Below are 13771 nucleotides of genomic sequence, written 5' to 3' on the forward strand. Positions count from 1 at the left end.
GAGCCTGGTGATTTCACTGTGTTATTCCTTTAGAAATTTCCATTGTATTAATTGTATTATTTTTCCATATTTCATCAACTATATTTTCCTTTTTTTTTTTTGAAATTTTTAGTACTAAGAAGATAACTGAGAATGCAGGGAAAATTTCTCAGCAAAACAATGTTTGCCTCTTTTGGAGGGTTGTAGAAATGTTGGACAGATTTAGCAGTGTCTTTAAGTCAATGCAGACTTAATCTTCTTAGTGTGATCCAATTTGATTTTGTGCATTTGTATTCTTGTGTGATTTGAAAATATCTGTAGAGGTGTTTTTGTAGAAGGTGAAGGTAAGAGGTAATGCACCCTTTGGGAAGAGCACATGTGGTTTAGGTGTCAGATGCAGTTCATTGCATAAATATTCATAGCATAGAGATAACAGAAATGAAATCTTTCATATTTTACTTTCTTTAGACTTTATGCCTAAAGATATTGAAAGTAAGATTCACAAAACAATGCATTGTAACCTTTTTCCAGTTTACAACTGAGTAATTTATTCTCCTCCTAGCCAGGCCTAGACAAGTTACCTAGTTATGTGTTAGTTATCTCTTGAACTGAATTCCATGTAAGCCTGAAGACCCTCTTGTTTTCTTCTTGTGACTGAGGGTCTATGAACACTGATGCACTTGAAGAGGAGAGCTGACAAAATCAGCCTGGAAGCCAGTTAGGGTGCTGCTGAGCACCTCTCTGCCTCAGACATCAGTGTTATACCCAGGGATTCCCTTCCCCCTTTTGCTGGGGGAAGGTTGGAAGTAATGGCTGCTCCTCAGCTTTCAGTACCTCCAAAGTGGCACACTTAGCTTCCTGTTGTGAAGTCTGAATGAGTATGAAGAGAGACAGCCCTGGCTGACGGCAGCCACAGGTGAAGTGGTGTCTCTGGTGATCATGCACCCAGTCATGGGTTCTGAAAAGCGTGACACAGAATAAGTATCCTTGTTATTTTCCTCTACAGCAAACAACACATTTTTCCTCTATGATTGATAGAGCAAAACATAATTGAGAGAGAGAGAGTAACATATTTATTGACTGAAGTAATAGAAATCAGGAGGGGAAATGTTGTAACAGTCAGCTATTACTTTCTTGCCTGAAAATTGATGTAAGAAAATACATTGACTTTGTTCAGGCTTATAAAATACTAGATGCTCTTAATGAGGCTGCCGCAAATGTTCTGTGAGACTTGCAGTGTTCTGATAAAGCAGTACAGGTGTAAGGAATGCAGATTATGTCCATCAGAAAGACAACAGGAAAGGAAAGGGGTCTTCCAACTATGAAGTTCACAGTGTTTGGTTCCTTGAGGCTCATTTCATTTCAGTTTGGGGGTTCCACAGTGCTCTTGATGTGTCTGTCATGACTAATCACATAATTTCAAGTTTTAAGCCACTTATAGTATGGAATGGTAAATCTGTTACACCAGGATGACCAGCAATATGTAAAACCCTTTTTACATTGCATTTTTTTAATCAAAACCACTTGTATGCAAGCATTAGCTGGATAGCACAGCAAATTTCTGCTCTCTGGAAGTGTTAAACCATCCCTAGGAAATCCTGTACTGTTATGAAATTTTGTGATTTATTTTGGCTATTAAGAAATATTAAAAATCTTCAACTAGGCAAAAAATGCACTGTAGCTTGAGGGGATCTGGAGATGCTCATATTGTGAAGTGATCCTTTATGAGAAAAGCTCTTTGCTTGACAGCTGCATTGTTCACCCTATGATATGCTTCTAAAATATTTCAAGTTGTGGATTAGTTGTACTGCTTTAATTACTAAATGCAGGCTTTTTTAATAAACCATGCTTCTAATGCCTGAGGAATTTGCCAAATCTTCTGGTAAATGTTAAGTCTTTGTTAGTGAAAGGCTTTTAAAGAGTAGCTTAGTAGTCTGAAGGTTAAAGAAAATCCATATAAAACAAAGATATATTTTCATTTTTCTAGTTCTGTACATTAAAAAAAAAGCTGATATGCCATAAACTATGTAGCCCTCTGCTCTTTTTCTAACCCTTGGAGAATGCAGTGCAGAATGGACACTTGTTCAGTTACTAAAACTTCTTTTCAGGCTCACAAAGACTTGGCTTCCCAACTTGATGAAAACATTCTTAGGAGTTTATATATAGCACTGACTCTTTGAGCAGTATTGTTTGGTGACAATAATAACATTATTGTTTTAGTTTCTCAAAAGCTCCCTTCACCACAGTAGTTGAATAGTAGCAGAATAAATGCCACAATACAGTCCTATGTGTTGCACCATTTTCTTCTGCACCCAAGTTCATGGAAGATGCAGGTGCTGGTTTCTCTCACCAAATGTATTGTTTTATAATGTCTGTGAGCATAAAAAGGTATTACTGCATGAAATACACCTTCACAAAATATGAATTCCCGATTTGTAAAATAGAATGAAAATAGTGATTTTTAGAGGTAACTCCCATCTGGTGGTATCAGTTAAATCAGATTTGTTGAAGTATTTCTTTTGTCATATGCCCCTATGTAGTTTAAGGGAAACATTTCAGTACAGTAATTTTATCCTGGCTCCAGATTTGTTTGCCTAGAGAATTTAACTGCCTTTTCAGTGACTTGAAGAAATTAAGCACTATTTTTGCCCTCCCCATCAGGATGCTTTCACTTAGAAGTAGACTTCTTTTCACTGCATTTTATACAATAGAGTATTTGAAGTGCTTTTAAGGATTTTTTTAAAAACTTCAAACATTAAGCCTAAGCTTCCAGAGTGCCTCTGGATAGATAAATGAAGAGAGTCCTTGACTTGCTTAAGCAGTTTAACTGCATAATTTCTTGCTATATATTTGTGGCAACACAACTCATTCATGTAGCAGTAATTGAGAAATCAGGAGATTGCTAGGTTTTTAATTTACTGTTTAGCACCCATTCTTATAAAACTGCCATTTTCCTTACCTAGAGCTATGAGAAAACCCTATTCTCCCAAATCCAGTTTTACCTTATACTCACAGATGTAGCATAGCCTCATGTAATTGAGATAGTCCCTTGTGACATGTTATAATAGAATATAATTGGCCAGCTGGGAAAAGTGGAATAATGAAGAAACATAAGTAACTGTTGATGTCAAAATAGGACTGATGTGAATGTTGTGCTCTGGCCAATTCCCAAATTAGAGCAGAAAACACAGTCAACTGAGATAGATATATTTTGGAGCAGCATTCAAAATGTTAGCATCCCATAGCGATGTGCAAAACACTCACTAGCTCACTAACCCTCAGAAGAACTGAGGATTCTCAGCACCTCTGAAATAGGCCTCTTGCTAAAGAATAATTCAGAGTGAAGTCAGAATGCATGAGAAAAAGTACTTTGCAGAAATCCCTCAGCAAGAACAGTGGTGCCGTTTGCATCACTCATAGCCATACTTACATACATTATGTTGAAACTCAGGCTCCTGAGGATGTGGACACATCCTTATAACATTGTTTCAGAAACATTTAGCCAAATCATATCTGTAAAAAATTAGTTGTACTTGCTTGATTGTGCTGAAAGATATAGGGAGTGCACTGGCAAAAAATCACTGTAAGATGTTTATCACACCTGACCTCTTGGGAGCAGAGCTATACTCATATGTACAACTGGTAAGAATTCCTTTTTTTTATCAATGTTGGCTTGAGCACAAAACATTGGATTTTCTTGTCCAGAATATTCTTGTAAGAAAAAAGAGTTCATTTTATAGAAAAAGAAATGTTTGAAGAAAGCTTTTTAAGAAAGAACCATGCTCCCCAAAACGTAGATTTCTTCCCATCCACTCCCACCCACCCCTTCCAGTTTAAACGTTCCTGGTTAATTAAAAACTCTTTTGCCCTTTTTTTTTTCCCATTAAATGTTCTGACTTGGAACATGCCAAGTTCCTTGCCTAGCCTACTGGCAATGTTACCAACACTGGAAGCTAGAGCAACCCACTGGAGACAGTAATTTCTGCTTGTTTTCACTCAGTGTTTAGAAATAACCCTGACACCCAGAATGTTTGAAGTTATGCAGCTTCTTTGGACTCACCCCTGTGCTACTCTTCTAAGGGAGTGGCTTGAGGTTTCACATTCACACTTAGCATCAATTTTGCATTTCAGAAAATTCTCCAAAAGGCTAGTAAGCTTCTCTCACATTGTTGAACAAGTTCAAAACCTGACCCATAATGTTTGGTGGTAATCTGAGTATGAATGAGCTCAGGACTGTTATTCAGAGTTTAGAATTCTTTTCACTTTGAGTTCAACAAATGCAAGCTCTGTCTCTTTAACATTCATTTTGTTCAAGCTACTGAAGGTTAGACAGTTTCTAATTCGGTACCAAATTGATCTTGTCAGTGGAAATAGCCAAGTGCTTAACATGTTCAAATAGCCTATAGCTTCCAGAGATAAGACTTTGTAAGCATTGAAAAACTGAAACTCTAATTCAGCTATAAAGTACCCAAAGCACAACTTACTGAGATAAATATTTGACAAATCCCACTGTTTCCAAATGGTATAAAATAGCCAGCAAATGGCAGATATATCTTAAAAAGGGATGTTGGAACAGGTAAGTTTTTCAGATGGAAGAGATGAGGGAATGGTTAGGCAGCCAAAGCTACGTTCTTGTGACCAAGGGGAAAGGAGACTACAAAGGCACCTTAGAGGAAATAGCAGGAAAAAAGCGTTTTAGGTGCTCTTATTACTAGGATGGGAGAAGTAAATGAGAGTGTTGAAATTTGTACAGACAAACATAAAAAAGTTTCATTTGATAATGTTGAGATAGTAAGGTTAGCTGGAAGGATCTAGTAAGCTTGTAATTCAATAAAAAATATGTATTTAGTTTTTAGGAACTGATTTACTTTGATTTAACAAAATGTGTAGTTAGCTCGGCATTGAGTAGCAACATAAGGCAGACTCAGCATTGTGCTCAGGGAGAAAACTGTCCTTCACCACAGAAGATCAGTGTAGTCGAACGTGACATATCTCTGTTCTGTTGGTCATAACCAAGTGAGTTGTTCTCACTCAGTGCAGTTGAGGAAAGAAGAAGGAAGTAGAAGTTGTCAAAGTACAAAATTATGAAGATGACCATAAAGCATCTGTGTGTGATCTGAATGTTCAGAAATAGACTGAGATGGAGAAGGAAAGGAAGAAGTTATCTGCACATATATTTTAAAGAAAATTGACACATCGAAGACAAGATAACTTAAGAAAATTCAATTTCAGTTGATGTTGAAATCTTGATTTGCATTTTTTCATAGCCATCAAGCAATTGCTTGGTCTTCCTTATTAGAGAACTATAAAAGCCATTCAGTTTATGAGCTGTGACAGAAAAGAATCAAGAAAGAAAATAAAAAACATCTCCCTCATATTTTCTTATTGCCCACACATGACCTAGTGTAAATTCTCAATGAATTCTGGTTTGAAACACAGCATGGTAGAGAAATGAACAAAATTAAGTACCAGTCTTCCAGTCCTAAAGGTGTGCCTTTAAGGGAAAATCACTCAGCTTACAGAACTTATTGCCTTTTCTGTGTAATCGAAGAAATATTTACCTACCTCAAAGGAATTTATGAATTTGATCCTGATTCTGGTTTTACAGTCACATAAATGGTAATTTTAGCAATGAACATTTTGGCTGGTAAAAACAGAAAAAATAGAGACTTAGGCAGGTGCAAAGCAGTAACCCTTGGTATTTCCTAATGGAATTTGACACCACATAAAATTATAAAGAGATGCCCATCTCTTCAGATTCCCAAGTCACCATTAATGATAATGATACAAATAAAAGCTGTTTTGTTTTGTGTCATGTTTGGAACAGGTACACTAGGCTGTTAGCTCCTTATGGGAATTTAAAAAACCAATAACCTTAGTCTAGCTATATTTTCACTACCTTGCCAACAGTCTGGATTTGAAAAAGAGTTTACCTAGAAATGCAATGCAGAGACATCAAAACAGAAGTTTGAATGTAAAGCAGAATTAATGTGATGAGGTTCTGAATTTCTTATCCTCTGAATGTCAGAAGTACTGCTGACTTGAAGGGTGGCTTCAAACAACTGTTCATGTCTGGTAGGTCAGAAAAAATTCATAACACATCTTCAGGCCTTAGGAGTCTAAACTATCAGGTCTGTGTCCTTTTGCTGCTTCCTCTCTTTCCTAAAAATTTTTGTCCTTCTGGTTCTTTGTCACAGGCCATGCTTGCTTTGTTGTGCCTGTTCTTTAGACATCTAGCATGGCATAACACAAAGACAGCTGCTCTGTGCTTGGTGTAGATAGTCGTGTGTCTTGAAATGGTTAACTTCATATATATAGAATGATTTGAGTAGGAAAGGACCTGAAAGATCATCTAGTGCCAACCGCCATGACATGGGTGGGGACACCTTTCAATAGACCAGGTTGCTCAAAGCCCCATCCAGCCTGACCTTGAACACCTCCAGGTATGGAATAATAGTCACTGCTGTGCCTCAAAGATTACTTTTGTTGTTTCGTGAACTGCTTTTTCGCTGATGTCTTGGCATTTTCCCTTTTCATGAAAACATTAAAATTTGAAATTTAAAATACTTCATTACCCCAGACTTTATGCCACTGGCAAATGAGGAAGGACAGTGTCAATGACCTTGGTGATGTTCTCAGTCAGGTTTTTGAGCAAAGCTAAACAGAACCACATAGGTGTCAATATAAAACTCTTACAACATTGCAGTTCCCTCCCAGTCTCAGTGCTGAAGGAAATTATTTGACTGCTTCACACATAATAAATTATTATGAAGGATATTTGCAAAAAAGTTCCTAACTTCTGATGTATTTAGGAGCACAATCATGACCATAGTTCCCTTCCCTGTATTCACCCCCTAAAATATAATATGGTGCTACCAGACTGTACAGTGCCAGCAGTTCTGCCCTAAAATTTTCTTAATCAAGGAGTCCAAAATGCACATGAACATAGCAGAATCTCTTGCTCATATAAGCAGTTCAAATGCAGCTCATGGTTTCTTCCCTTTTTGAGCTCTTAATCTCTTACACCCTTGCACTTGATTGGAGATTTGAAAGCTTTAGTACCTTTCAAACAGCTGCAACTTGTCCTTACGTCAGAAGATAAAAATATTCCACTCTTTACATCTAATTCTGTTCAGTTACAGTAAAATTAGAGCTGAAATTAGGGATTCTGGTTTTCAAGTTACTAAAAATAAAAAATTCTGATAAAATTATATCAACTGTAGGTTTTCTAGAGTTAAAATAAACACGCTTGAATGGCAGAAAGTGACACATTTCCTTCAAAAGGTTTTTCTGGAATTCACCTTCTGTTCACACTGTCTGCCACACATCATATACGTCTCTTCCTGTTCGTGCTCTCTGTGGTTTACATGTGCATTTCTAAAAGTAGTATCTTAAACAGCTTTTTTATTTGTGTGTTACACTCCATGTGGGACCATATGTACCAAATCATAAATGAAGTAATGGCAAAGTTTGTATATGTTTTCCTCCTGCCTTTCTGTCTGTCTTGTAAAACAGCTCATTTTTGCTCAGGTTTACATAGCTACCATAAAAATCATCATGTAAAAATCAGTTTTTTAAGAATTTACAAAATACTAACCATTTGTAAAACCAGAGACTAAGGATTTGCAAATTATACCTCTAATTAAAAAGAAATCTCTCTCCAGGAGCTATAAATAATTTATTTTATGTTATATGCCTGGAAAGAATACACCTTTTTTTAGGGGAAAAGAGCTGGAATTTCCTCTAAATGTTACCAAGTCAAGGGTAGAAAATACAATTAAAAATGACATTTTGATCATAGTCCTCCTTTCTGATAGGGTATGTAAAATAAAAGATATATTTAGTAATTGATCATTTCACAGAAAGGCTTAAAATGTCAATGCTGTTCATATTTTCTACCTTTGCTCTGTGTGTGTAGATAACCACTTGTTCCATTTGCCATCTACACACTGTTAAAGTTCTAAGCCCTCTTCTCTGGCTGAAAGGATAATCCAATGGTTAGACTGAAATTTGAATTTGATGAGCAGGTTTGCCACGAACCTGTGTCTGGTCACCTGCCAAAAATCCCTTATTGCCATACGCAAACAAAAGGCAGTAAATGTTGAATGTATTTCCTGGTTCTGTCTGGTTTGTGCAGACTTACCAGGCCTAGTTGGGTTTGTGGGACACCTTACCTAGAGACAGACACCTTTAAAATGTTGAAACACTCAGCCTGGAGAACCAGGCTAACTCAAGTATGAAGCAAAACACATAAAATTACTTGCATGGGGTCCTTTGTGCCACCTGTTTGATCTGCTATCATTCCACTGTGCTTATTAGTGCGATTGACATTGGGCTATGTTTCAGCATCTCATCTCCTGACTGTACACAGTCCCATCTGCTTGCTAAATCATTCCTAAAATTTTAGCTGGAATGAAATAACTAGATCTTTTTCTGGACAAAATTAGCAGCTACATAGGGTTTGAATAAAGGTCATTTCACTGAGCAGAAGGGTCCTCTGGTGTTGGTCCTCCGACCACTCCAATCATCCACAGCCATTGCAGAAATGGGCACTAGACCTCCTGCGTCAGCACAGAGAGAATCATGCTTAGAGAAGCTTTAAAGTGTTTTTAAGATGTCTCAACCCAAAGAGGGAGTACAAGGGATCTGGAGGAGAGACGGGATATGTATACCAATTTTCCTGAATCTATGCCACATGAGATAGCAGAGTTCATGACTGTGCTATTGGTCACCTGCAGGGATATGGAGTGGCTTCATCTAGAGTTTAAAAACAACATTGAAACTAAACGTGATTTATACTGAAGTTCAAGGCAGGAAACTACCATGATGAGCACAGGGCAGGCAAATATTGTGCATGCACTGAACCATGAGCTAGAAATGCCCTTGTCAAAAAATGGAGGTGCGTGGGACAGCTGTTGATTCAGGGTTTGTGTTTGCGTTTTCATTAAGTGGTGTGCAGTGCAGAATTGACTGGCTGGTGCTGGGTGTGGATAGGCAAAAGCAGTGACAGCATGGACTACTCTGGGCACCTTGGCTCAGGCAAAGGGCCCACCCATGGGTGGAAACCACAAAAATGAGAAACTTATGTTCTTCAGTTCCCCAGGGATAGGATGAATATTTCACTAACACGTGTGGCATGAAGCGAGTATTTCAGAGGCACCCGAACACTATAAAAGAGAGTTGAGCAAGCAAATGCTAGATACACAGTGGATAACCATTGGCCCTTGAGGCAGCAAGGAAGGATTTAAATAAGAATATAAGGTCAGAGTTCCCATTTTGATACTTTCTTTTCTTTGCTTTAGTCCTAACAGCATCTGGTGCACTGCATCATCCTGCTGAACACATCAGAATAGTCGAGACAACACTTCTTAGAAAGCTGGTTGTCATTTCATACTAATTTCCTGACAGGAATGAAGCTAAATTGGTTAGAACAATTTTTTTAAGGAACATCATCATTTGGCAGATAAGGAGGCATAAACCTAATTGAATATACTATACATTTCAGTCGAACAGGCTTGAATAGTTCCTGCACTAAATTACATATGTGGATCCCACTGTTTCATCTGAGATCATCTCAGCAGGGATGACTATGGAAATGCAAATTTACACTGCTGCTGAGTCCTTGCAGATTTTACACTGTACGTCAATGATTCACTCAAAGATCTTGACATGGTTTGCATTCTTTCTTAAAATTTTGCAATTCAAACATTCTGCTCTCTAAATTAGATGAAATTATTTAAATAATAATAATAGTATTTTCAATATCTGCTTCAGGCGTCTTTTTGCAAGAGGTACCATGTTTCACTATTTCTTCTTTGAGCAAGGCATGAGCATGTCCATCAGTTCATCTAAAATACGGAGGGGACTTTTATGACAATGATCTTTCATAAAATGACAGAACGTTCTTTTCTCGTATAATTTTCTGGTTTACCAAAACCAGAGTCAAAACAGGTGACAATTTTGCTGTTCACACAAAATCCTACAGTTATTCTGCCATCTATTGTTTTCACAAATCTTCCTTCAAATTCACTGGAAGCCGTGCCAGTGTAATGACTGATGAAGCATTCTCTGTATGGAGGTGTTAGAAATCTTGTTAGACTGACTGATAGAGTTGTTAAAAGAAAGCCAAGTTACTGCCTGTGCAAGCTGTTTTCACCTTGTCTTACGCAGACTATCACAGCCAGTCTGACTTCAAGTCTGTAACTACCCAAAACTGGCAAACCCCAAATTGCATTAACCCTTGTAGTAAAGAAGCAGGAAATGACCAAGACTGGCTTGCCAAAAGTTAGGGAAAAACATTACATCTCTTAATAGCATTGTCTTGATTTCCTCTTAGAAAAATTTTGTTTTTCTGTAAGCATCAGAGGGAAGGAAACTTACTTTCCTATGAATTTCTTTGGTCATTGACTTCACAGCCTAGAATGTGAGGTTTTGCTTAAGCCTTATCAACAGTGGAGTCATTTAGAGGAGCTTTTGCAGACTTCCTGGTATCCTGCACTTTTTTCCCTATGGGAAACACTGATAGCCTGGCTCTACCCAGCCTTCATGGAACTTTTAGGAACCTAATGTCTCAAACTGCCCATCACTCTGCCATGCTTGCTTGAACATGTTATTTGGAACTGAAGGGACAGAAAAGCACAACACTTAACAAGTCACAGGAGGGCAGGTACCTCTCTAACAAGTGTAGAGAACAGTGCTGCTTGTAGCTTGGCTAGCTGAACTCACATTTCAGGATGTACCTGAATGTCAAGGGATGGTTAACTTTCTTCCAGTTTACAGTAAGACTCTGATATATGTCTCTGTCTGCCAAAATTCAGTTGTGGAGAAAATTTAGGGAAGTTTTTTTAAAAAACAGTCATTCTGAAAAGCAAACTCCACTTGGAAGAATATAAAGTGGGTTTTTTTGTTATCTCTGCTCTTTAGCACAAAGATTTTTGGCAGTCACAGAAAAAGGAATAGCAAATTTTCATGGCAGTGCTGAAGGTGCTTGTAGCTTAAAACTAGTGGTACTCCTTGAAATGATAGACTCATGGGAAATGTCCTTGGAAGCCTAACTGACTGGAGCATGAGGCTCTGGGCTCCATTAGCTATGCCGTGTTTTGTTGTAAGTCAAAGAAAAAGAGGAAGTCTAGTACAACAGAATTCTATCCCAAGAATAGAATGGGTTGGATATTCTCCAGTCAAACCATCTTTTTTTTCTCTCTCTTTTTTTTTTCTTTTTATTTGTCAGGAAATGGTGACTCACGACATCTGGAATGATTTGTGGAACTCTGTCAGTTTAGCAAATTGACAGAGAACTGTAAGGAGGTTTTCATCATTTCATGCTGTTTGCCTGGCAGGAGGTTGTAGGCCTCAGCAACAGTCACTTCTTCACCACCACAGGACTTCTGTGGGTTTTTATAGCTGTCTTGATCTCTCACATGCATTGGAGGCCAGAAGCCCATGAAGCTTTGGGTCCACTTGGAGTTTGGCCCACTATTGTGCAGCTGAGAGCTCACAGTGGGACCCTCTCTCAGGGCTTTCATGTAGACACAGTTGAAATTTTGCAGATCTAAACTGCCTTTTTTTTTTTGGTGAAAAAATAGCTAATTATATCCATACAAGTAATTTACAGATACTTTGAGGGGAAAAAAGGAGTTAACTCATCTCTTCCTTAAATTGATATAAATTCAAAGTTAAAAAAAACCCCAAACCCCACCACAAATTCTCAAACTTCAGCATTTTGTTCTGCCCAGAACAGTCTTCCTCCCACACCTGGGAGAAAGAAAGGTTGAGATGATGTTTACTAGTGGTGGCTTATGCAGAAAACAGAACTTAACAAGCCAACTAAAAGACCTGCTCCATGTGTAACTCCTTCTTTGGAAACCTTTGCCAATGAGCTGGAATGCTGATTCCCATTCTCCCCATCTGCTGCCTCACTCATGGACTCTTGGGGTTTTGACTCCCTGTTGTTACCCCAGGATTTGGGCATTAAGCAAGAGTCTGTCACACTCTCCTGTTTCAGTGTCATTTAGCTATTTTGAAACATAATATTTGGGAACTTCTCACTTTCATAGGAAACTCTTGAAATGTCTATATTTTTTTCCAAAGAAGGAAAAAAAAAAGTCTAGAATTTCCTACAGAGAAGAAATGTCAGCTTTTCAGGTGGTGTTCTCAGGAATATCCTTGCTAGAGGCCACAGCATTGCAGCCTTTGGAGCAAGAGAACCTGAATAGAATAGCTGGGGGCAATCTGAAGTGGCTGTTTTCTGTGATGCTGTTTTATTTTTATCTGTGAGCAGTAGTGTGCTAATGCTTTTACAGCTAAAATCACAATAAGCTGTAGTGAATATAGGGATGCAGACTTGCCTGCAAATCTCAAGAGGTATGAGTTGTGGATGCAGTCATCTGTACTGCCAAACCTTGCCCATATGTTGTGCTGTTCTCTCATTGGAATTTTTCTACTGTTAGTTCTACTAAGAACTAGCATTGCTCTGACAAATTGTAGAGAATAACCTCTGCCACTCCCTCCCCAACATCCCATTGTCATCTTTTCCTTCCATAAATGACTTGGAAAAAATAAGTAGAGCTCTTTAACAAATATGTTTATCATTGAGTGATGCTATAGCCCTTCAATAGCATTTGTTAGCAGGGGGATGTTGATTAGCCAGTCACCCACAGATTCTTTCCTTTCTCGATCTTGGGAAATGATCCTGGTGAGATAAAATTGCATTGAATATGCTGTTTTCTAAAGGGCAGACTTTTGGCTCAGTGGAAGGAGAGTTGCCTCTTTCACAGTGCTGCCAAAGCTTTTCCTCTACACTTCCAAATTAGTACTAGTCATTTTTACATAGCACTGAATATTTGTCTGCTAGTCAGGCTGCAGGTGCTGGGTTTTATTCCCAAAGTCCTCTTCACATTCCATGCTTGCTGTTATGTTCCCCAGCACTGCTCTTTCCTCTGTACTTGTGAGACTGAAACTTGCATTTAATTCTTGCTAGGTCTTTGTTGCAGGGAAGCAAGCATTGATCCTGGTCTTTTCCAGTAACCTCTGGCACTAAAAGTGGCTGCATGCTTTCTTTGAAAGCAACCACAAACTTGAAGGGAGAGGCCCTTGTTTGCATTGCAACAGCTGAAACACTTGGAGAAGAGAGACACGTCTTCATGCATGCAAACTTTTCTCACGGTCTGAGGGAAAAGCATCAGACTTACAGTAATGAGTATTGCTAATGGCTACAAAAACCCCACTACTGTCATGTTGTAATCATTTCTATAAAGATGCCAGAGAAACAGAAAATAGAAAGCTGGGGAGGGGTACTTTACATTTTTAGTGTTCTGCATGAGAAACAATTCCTCAAAATGTACTAATTATTTTTGGCATTTTTCCTGGATTTGTACTTGCAGAAATCTGACTCCAGAGTGAATAAGATTGCTTTACAGGGTCACAAAAGTATTTATCAGCTAGTGTCTTTAAGATTGTCTTCTCTTTTGTCTTGTTTTAGTCATCAGACCATACTCACTCAGCCCTGTAGACCTTCATTTTCTTTCCAGCCTGGAGGCTGGTTCTCTGGTGTTTATTCACATGCATAATTATGTCTTTATGCTTACAAAATGTTAGGACCAAGCATGAGACTTTTCAGTTTGTAAATAAGAGTAAAATCTACTAGATAAACAAGGAAGCAAGAATTCATCATTTAAATCATGGGTTAGGAGTGAGTATAAAAAGCTGCATGAAGTTGTATCCTGCATAAAAAGAAAAATAGAGCCTGTCAATTACTCACTGGAATTTACATCTTTTTTATCTCATGATAGAA

The sequence above is a fragment of the Pithys albifrons genome, chromosome 7 (genome assembly GCF_047495875.1).
Source record: "Pithys albifrons albifrons isolate INPA30051 chromosome 7, PitAlb_v1, whole genome shotgun sequence".
NCBI classification, from domain to species: domain Eukaryota; kingdom Metazoa; phylum Chordata; class Aves; order Passeriformes; family Thamnophilidae; genus Pithys; species Pithys albifrons.